The sequence below is a fragment of the Mobula hypostoma genome, chromosome 3, assembly GCF_963921235.1.
Source record: "Mobula hypostoma chromosome 3, sMobHyp1.1, whole genome shotgun sequence".
NCBI classification, from domain to species: Eukaryota; Metazoa; Chordata; class Chondrichthyes; order Myliobatiformes; family Myliobatidae; genus Mobula; species Mobula hypostoma.
Genome location: NC_086099.1, coordinates 53,652,076 through 53,660,876, shown reverse-complemented (window position 1 = coordinate 53,660,876; position 8,801 = coordinate 53,652,076). Strand labels below are relative to the sequence as shown.

The 8,801-nt window shown below is 43.1% G+C and overlaps 1 protein-coding gene across 2 annotated transcripts in view; it reads left to right on the top strand.

Moving 5' to 3' along the window:
* Positions 1-5,619: 5,619 nt before the first annotated feature.
* The window catches only part of slc7a2 (solute carrier family 7 member 2), a 147,487-nt gene continuing 144,305 nt past the window's right edge, over positions 5,620-8,801 (top strand). For both annotated transcript variants that reach the window (XM_063043044.1, XM_063043045.1), the window contains exon 1: positions 5,620-5,775. The gene's annotated coding sequence lies outside the window, so the exon portion shown is untranslated. The remainder of the gene's footprint in view (positions 5,776-8,801) is intronic.

Genomic DNA, 8,801 nt, shown 5'->3' with positions numbered 1-8,801 from the left:
AATATACCAGAGGATTTTCTCTCTCCTTAGGTTGGAATATTGTTGAGACATTTTGTATTGTATGATTCGTAATGAGTTTATAACCTTCTGTGCTGCCACAATTTGTTTTCTTTCATCAGTATCTCTCAATTTGAGGATGGTCAAGGAGTTCCAGAGTTGACTGTTCAGTCCAGTCCTGGAATTATAAACTCATTCACAGATCCAGACAATTTGTTACAGGTCATTTTGTTGCAGATTTGTTGGAGCACATTCCTACATAGTTGTTCCTCTTGTTTCTCTTTTCAACCTTAAGACATTTCCTCTGAAGCTGGCCTCAGCTCTATGGCTTGCTCCTGCAACCTTGTGGCGACTATATCTCAAACAAGAGAAAATCTGCAGATGCTGGAAATCTGAACACACACAAAATGCTGGAGGAACTCAGCAGGCCAGGGAGTCCTGCCGAAGGGTTTTGGCACGAAATGTCGACTGTACTTCTTTCCATAGATGCTGCCTGGCCTGCTGAGATCCTCCAGCATTTTATGTGACTATATCTATTTTTTATGTATGTTGGTTATTTGACTTAGGGGAATGATGACATTAGTGTGGTGATCATTTGGTGTGAAGATTTTTCTGGAAGTATTGTTGTTGGTACCTCTCCAGACTCTTGAGACGTTATCTATATGGCCACTCAGGTATCATGTTCTAGAAGAGTGTAAAAATTATGATAGCACTATAAACCTGAATCTTAGTTTTCTTCTTCTCCGTGAAACCATGCTGCAGCAGTTTTTCAAAGGATGCTCTTGCACATTGGCTTCAGTGTCGAATCGGACAGTTGATGTGAGCACTTTCATTTAGGTAACAGAGGAGTTCAATTGTCTCCAGTGTTTGTTCTGCAACATTAAGTTTTTTCAAAAGCAAAGCCTGAAGTAGTCCGATTGACAAGACTGGGATGTTCTATATCAAGTGTGAATCAAGGACTGACGATCATTCATCCAACGTACAACGGAGGCAGATCTCATGTAGAAATTACAAAGATAGAAGAATTGTTCATCTATCTAGTTTCAGGAGGGATGGTGCTGCACCGTGCAAGAAACCTGTAACGCTATCATAGATACCGAGAGAAGACCACAGCAAATTGGAGGTTCAATTCTATCAGGCAGATACCAGGCAACTGTAGCAGGGCTTGAGTACAATCACTGGCTATAAGCCAAAATCAAGGGTGACCTCTGGCAACAATGCATCTCTTCCAGATGAGCTTAATGTCTTTAATGTCTCTAGACTCTCTGAATGGCATTCTTTAATTAGAATTGGCCATCACATTTCATCCACCTTGCCCTCAGTGTTGATGCTCAGCCTACTGCTCTACTCTCCTTATATTTATGACTGTGAGACTAAGTACAGCTCCAATGCCATATTTAAATTTGCCTACGATGCCACTGTTGGCAGAATCAAAAGTGGTGACAAATCAGCGTATAGGAGGGAAATTGAAAATCTGGTTGAAATGGCGTCACAACAATGGTGACATGAGATGAAGAGTCCTTGAAAATGAGTCCATAGGTTGTGGGAACAGTTCAGCGATTGGACAAGTGAAGTTGAGTAAAGTTGCCCCTCTGGCTCAAGAGCCTGATGGTAAAAGGGTATTAACTGTTCCTGAACCTGGTGGTGTGAGTCCTGAGGTCCCTGCACCACCTTCCTGATGGCAGCAGTGAGAAGAAAGCATGACTCGGGTGGTGGGGGTCCTTGATGATGGCTGCTGCTTTCCTGCGACAGCGCTCCATGTCGATGTGCTCAACAGTGGGGACGGATTTACCCATGACGGACTGGGCTGTATCCGTTAGATTTTGTCAGACTTTCCATTCAAGGGCATTGGTGTTTCCATACCAGGATGTGATGCAACAACACATCCATGGAAGTTTGTCTAAGTTTTAGATGTCATGATGAAACTTCACAAACTTCGAAGGAAGCAGAGGCACTGCCGTGCTGTCTTCATAATTGTACTTGCATGCTGGCCCAGGACAGGTCCTCTGAAATGATAACACTGAGGAATTTAAAGTTACTGACCCACTCTACCTCTGATCCCCCAATAAGGACAGTCTCACGTACCTCTGGTTTCCTGCTCCTGCAGTCAGCAATCAGCTCTTTGGTCTTGCTGACATTGAGTGAGAGGTTGATGTTGTGGCACAACTCAGCCAAATTTTCAGTCTTTCTCCTATATGATGATTCACCACCACCTTTGATTCAGCCTACAACAGTGGTGTCATCAGCAAACTGGAATGTGGCATTGGAGCTCTGCTTAGCCACACAGTCATAAGTATAAAGTGAGGAGAGCAGGGGGCTACGCACACAGCCTTGAGGAGTACCTGTGCTGATGAAGATTGTGGAGATGTTGCCTGTCTCAACTGACTGGGATCTGCAAGTGAGGAAATTGAGGATCCAATTGCTCAAGGAGGTATTGAGGCCATTGGGATTGAAACACCAATGCCCAAGAATGGAAGCGCATACAAAATGTAATGGATATAGCCCAGTCCATCACAGGTAAACCTCTCCCCACAATTTTGAATATCTACAAGGAGTTCTACCATAAGAAAGCAGCATCAAACTTCAAGGACCCCCACTATCTAGGGTATGCACTATTCTTGTGGCTATTATTGGGGAGGAGGTATAAGAGCCTTAGGCCCTACTCCTTGAAATTCAGGAACAGTTATAAGTGAAGTTATCGATGCTGAAGAACCATCAGTATCCTGAGCCAGCATGGATTGTCATGGTCCGGTCCCTGAAATCCGCATTCTGGTTCACAGTCCAGTTCATCGATCTTTATTCCGGATTTTCCTGTTTTCCCTTTCTCCTTTGGGTGCCTTAATTGAGGCACCTGATTCTCATTTTGGGCTGGCACATAAATACCTCTGCAAACCGAGGATTCCCGGCTGGACTGTTCCCTTCCTTTCCGGATCTGAATCCCTGACAGTTTCCTCTGCAAGTATCCTCGGCAGTCATCCCGGCCCTGCGCTCCAAGGAGGGTCCCAGCTCCGTACCCAAGAGCTGAATCAAGCCGAGTCCAAGAACCGAGCCAATCCTAGTTCAAGAGCCTCATCCTGCCCAGGAGTACCTCGTCCAGTCCAAGCCAAGAGTCAAGGGCCGAGTCCACGTCTAAGGCTCCAAGCGTCCAGTCCATGTCCAAGGCTCTGAGCGACCAGTCCACGTCCAAGAACAGTTCTGAGTCCTAGCCCAGACCCGGGTTCTGAGTCCAGGACCCATGTTCTGGGTCCCTGTCCAGTCTCTGGCTCGGAGTCCTAGTCCAGGCTCCTAGTTCCAAGTTCCTCATCCAGGTCCCACTTTCCTAGTTCAAGTCCTAGCCCAGACCCTGTGTCCCCGCCTAGTCCAGGGCCTGTGTCTACGTCGTGCTTCATTTCTTCCCGACTCCCCTTGCATTCTTGACAAACTTTGTCCTGTTCCTAGTACTTCAGTGTTTGTGTCTTACATTTGGGTCCACTACCAATGCCCTCCTGTGTGTCATGGATAACTTCACTCACCTCAACACTTGACTGATTCCTCAATTTATGTACTCACTTTCAAGGGTTTTACAACTCATTCTCAATAGTATTTATTAGTTTATCTATTTGCTTATTTATTTAATATTATTATTGTATTTATACAGTTTGTCATCTTTTTCACATTGGTTGCCTGTCAGTCTTTGTGTTGGGCACGTGGGCAAGTGGTTAAGGCGTTCATCTGGTTATCTCAAGGTCACTAGTTTGAGCCTCAGCTGTGGCAGCATGTTTGTGTCCTTGAGCAAGGCACTTAATCACACATTGCTCTAGTCTGTGCGAGGAGTGGTGCCCCACACAGACTTCCAATCTGCACCTCGTAAGGCATGAAAATGCTCGATGCAGGCCTCTCATGGTCTGAGTCGACGTTCCCGCCCTCCCCTTTGTGTGTAGTTTTTCATTGTTTCTATTGTATTTCTTTGTTCTATCGTGAATGTCCAGAAGAAAATGTATCTCAAGCTTACATATGGTGACATATATCTACTTTGATAATCAATTTACTTTGAAGTTTGCGCTCCTCCCTTTATAACCATGACTGTGTGGCCAAATACATCACCTCAATATTCAAGTTAGCTGATGTCACCCTTGTTAGCAGCTGGATCAACAATGAAGAGATGGAGTACAGGAAAGAGACTGCAAACCTTGTGTCATGGTGTCAGGGAACAAGCTAGCCTATCATGCAGGGTTCCCAAACTTTTTTTAGGCCATGGACCAATACCATTAAATAAAGGTTCTGTGGATGCCAGGTTAGGAACCCCTGCCTTAAAGTCTGTAAGATGAATGATTTGGTTGTTGGCTTAAGAAAGCTGGGGAGAGAGGGAAGAGGGAGATTGTAAACATTTCCTCATCACTAGAGCTGCTATTGAGATGGCCAACAGCTTCAAGTTCTCAAGCATCTATATCAACTGCAACCTTTCCTGGTGTCTCTATAAAGATGCAGTCAGGAACACACATCAGCAAATATACTTAAGCATCTGAGAAGATTTGTCCTGTCCATGAGATTCTGTCAAACTAGATGTCCTTTAGAAACTATCCTGATGGGTTGCATTTCAGCCTGGTCTGGCAACTGCTCTGCATCAGAATATTGGAACCTGCAGTGTGGTACCTGTCCAGTGCACCATTGGCTCATCTTTCTTCCATCCAGTCCATTTTCATGGCGTGCTATATTATCAAGGATGCTTGCCACCCTGGCCATTTGCTTCTCTTTACTTGCTGGGAAAAGATGCAGGAGCTTGAAGCCTAAACATCCAGATTCAAGAATAGTTTCTTCCCCATTCCTACAAGACTTTGAACGAATTACCCCTTTCACATCCCCTTTTAGGTGAAGTTGACACACTCTCAACCCCTTTATTCTACCGCTGTTAGTTATTCTGTCACGTCAGCATTTGAATTTGCGCTGCTTCACCATTGCCACCATCCCATTGCTTTGCACTGGTCGTTAGTTGCAGTATTGCAGTATTTAATGTTGCCTTTATCTTGCTTAGTCTGTCAGCTCCAAGCGAGCAGAGAATTTCATTGTCTATCACAACAATCCATTCATCCAACATTGGATCTTAATTGCGTTGTCATTTTGGAGGGCAAGAATGACTGGTTAAGTAATGGTGAGTTGTGCCTCTCTGCTCTCGCCACCGTCCCCACACGAGACTGTAAATATTTCTTGCGCGTAGTATATTGTGGGTTTGCGTTTTTACAGAAAAGCTCACAGTGAAATATTATTTCTAAAGGTCTTGTAGTATAAAGGGATTTAACTTCATTCAGTCATCGTGAAGCACCGACTTTGAAGATGTTCACACACATTGTCTCGCAGTTGTAGCTTGTTTTTTTCCTGAGTGATCGGATTAGTACGTACCATGAAAAATCACATTTTAAAAGGAGTGGGCAGCAGGGCCAGTGGTAGGTGAGGCGGAGTGTGTGAAAACCACAATAATCCGACAAATAGTTTCTCCCCTGGAAAGGTGAAGCTTTTTTTTGGTGTGGCAAGGTCGTACGCGGGGAGGGCGTCTGTTGACGAGGGGGTTGCGGTCAGTCACCACTGGGAGCGCACGGCGCACCGAGCCCCAGGACGCCCGGCTTTCCTCCCGTTGCGTGGGGAATGTGCACGTGGCCCAGCTCCCTGATTTATATGTGACCGCAGCTACCGCTCTACGTTTTCCGTGCGTTTGCTGGCTCGGGTGAGCAGTCGTCTTCTCAGATCTGCGAGGCGCGACAGCAAGCAGTTCACTGCACGCTTGGAACCGTTTCTTACTCACAGGTGACCCTTTTTATAGAAACAAAAGTTACTTGTGGATGTTTGGAAATGCTGTACAAAAGGGGCAATCTGAGGTCCCCCCCCCCCCCGTTTACAAACACAACGATCGGCTTGTGTGACATTGTGTACCTCCAGCCATTGGTTAGTGCCGGACTCTCCTGACGAAGTTTTGTTGGTGTGTTTACGTTTACTAAGTGTGGCATGCTGTCCAAAAGCAATCTGTTTCACAATGAATTATTGCAGTGAGTATCCGGGAAGCATTGACGAATGCATTTAGGATAGTTCAGTTACACAGGTAATAACGCAGGATAAAAGTTTGTAATTTTCATAATCGGACCGTCAGGCTAAAACTTTAAAACTTAGATGTCGCGTGCTTGGACTCAATGCGCCTATAATAATTCAATTGTTTATTACTGAATCGGTCAATGTGCGCCTCGAGAAGTTCGTCCCAAATTTCACGTTCAAGTATGTCTTTGTTTTTTAAAGTTGTTTCACTCTTTTCTCCTCCCTCAATATTCCCCTTTGAATACTAATTTGTGATTGGCTGAGTGGTTGGGAGCGAGGAATAACTTTCTGAGCATAGAGTTGTGGTGGGATAGTTCACACTCTGAAAACTTAAAGCAGGATTTACATGAGGAGTACGGGTTTCTTCCTGGAGCATAAAACTTCTGTAAAGGAGGACGGGGGGAAAGGGGGGTAACGGGGAATCATGCACATCATGCACATTCTTCTGACCAGCCAGTGGGATATGTCTGCACGCTGGCCATCATTTCTACTATGATAGCTCATCGGGCTTTAAAGCCCCGGCTTCACTTTGGCAAGTAAACACTTCGCCTTATCAGTCTGTTGTCTCCAGTTTAGCTGTGGTGGGAAGGTGCTGAGGACAAATTCAGTTTGAGCAGAAGTCATCACAATTCTTTGGCTGCATCACTTCTGTAGCCATGTGGGAATAAATGACATTATTTGCCAATGCTTAGCCAGAATGTTGAGTAAGCTTTAGAAAAGTGATTTAAAGTTTAAAAAACATGAATACAGAACAAAGATTGTATAGTAATATACATTTGGGAATTAGTATGTTTATATCAAATAAATCATATAGCAAATAATTAGTGATGTGTCATTAATGTTATTTACTTTATTTTTCCAAGACTATCTGTTTCGTGTTGTGTATTTTTGTGATTGATGGTAGTTGTTTCTCAGTGGCATAAGAATCAGGTTTATTATCACTGACATGTTGTGACATTTGTTGTTTTGTGGCTGCAGTACAATGCAAGACAAAAAATATTCAAAGTTGTAAAAATATATACATCTACAAAATGAATAATTGTATTATCTTTGAAACAAAGGGATTTATGGAAAACATTGTTATAATTTAATTTCTACAGTGATTTACAAAAGTGTTGATGAGCTTATAGTGTGGTCTCTGTGAGAAGTGCAGTGAAACCTGTGCCACAAGATTAAAATAATATAATTTTATTTCAGTTTATTTTAATTGCATTACAATTTGCAAACGTAGAGCGTTGTTGATTGTTACTAATGTCAGGACAATTTGAGAGAGAAAACTAAATCAGAAACAAACAGAAAATGCAGGAAACACTCAACAGATCAGGCAGCATGTATGAGAACAGTGAGTTAATATTTTGTACTGACAAGAAAATCTGATCTGAAACATTAATTCTGTTTCAATTTACACGGGTATATTCTTGTCTGCTAAATATTTTCAGCATTTTTCGGTTGAAGGGAGTCCCATTTCTTCAAATGGGGTGCATTTTTACTGAAGTTTGCATCTCTCAGTAGGCTCAATGCACCTACCATATAAAATTGGCAGTGTTTGTGTCCAGTCTGAAAGGAGTGCTGGTACTTGCATTAAATGTAGACAAGGTATAGTGACTGTTCTTTACTTCCTCTTCTTCCCGCCCCCCCCCCCCCACCATAAGCACGAAATGCCCATTTAGCCTATCCAGCCAGTCCAAGCTGGTGCTCAACTGGCTACTCAAGGTGTCTCATTTGTTAACAGACTTGATCAACATGGTGTGCATTGAGGATTTTCATCTTTTACTTTCTCTCTACAAATCTTGGGATGTGATTTTTATTTTGATCAGTTGGATAGGTGAAGTTAGGACATCAATATTGAAGTCCAGTTCTCAGTATACATTCAGATGTGAAAACTTTCTGACTAAGGTTACTGTACAGGATTAAAATTCCTTATTGCTCACTTTCTAACAGAAGGATATTGAAGCCAGCACTATTACCAACAGAAAATTTAGCAATTTATACTCCCCTGCAGGCTGGCATGGATGCTGCAAATAGTACCTTGATCTTGGCTTCAGCAATGCAGATTTTATTCTGGCTTCAGGTGCTATCTGGAGTTTGCATGTTCTCCCTGTGAATGCATGGGTTTTGTCTGATTGTACCAGATTCCTCCCACAACACAAAGGCTTGCCAGTTGTTAGGCAAGTTGGCTGTTAAAAGTCATGTTAAGTATAGATGGGTAAGAGAGTTGGGCATGTGCTAACTAGCATGTTAGAGAGTGTAGGTAACAGGGAAATAAGTGGCTGAATGTGATTGGAGTTGCTCTGAGAACCAGCATAGATTCAGTGGGGCCGAATAGTCTTGTACGTTGTAAGGAAAATGAAGTACAGAGTAATGCAAACTTCTACCACTCTACTGGCTCCTATTTGCTAGCAAATTAAGTTAAATTTCCTTTTTGTATTTGGATCCTTATGGGGATGTAACTCCTTGAAGTAAAGAATTTTAAGTCCTATTTCTTGAATCCCAGCCTCCGTAAGGTTTATTGATTCTTTTTCACTCCTTTCGTTGAACTCATTAGGCATTGTGATTGTTCTGAATCACTTCACCTTGCCTCTTATCTCTCTGCTTTTGTAGACTGGTAAGTTTGCTGATTGTGCTTTTGACCTCTTCCTTCCTCTCTAAACATTTTTTAGTTTCTCCTCAACAGTTACTACTTCCCCAGTAAATTGCTTAGCACCAATGGTACTACATTGGTACTATATAAGCATAAAGTTAGC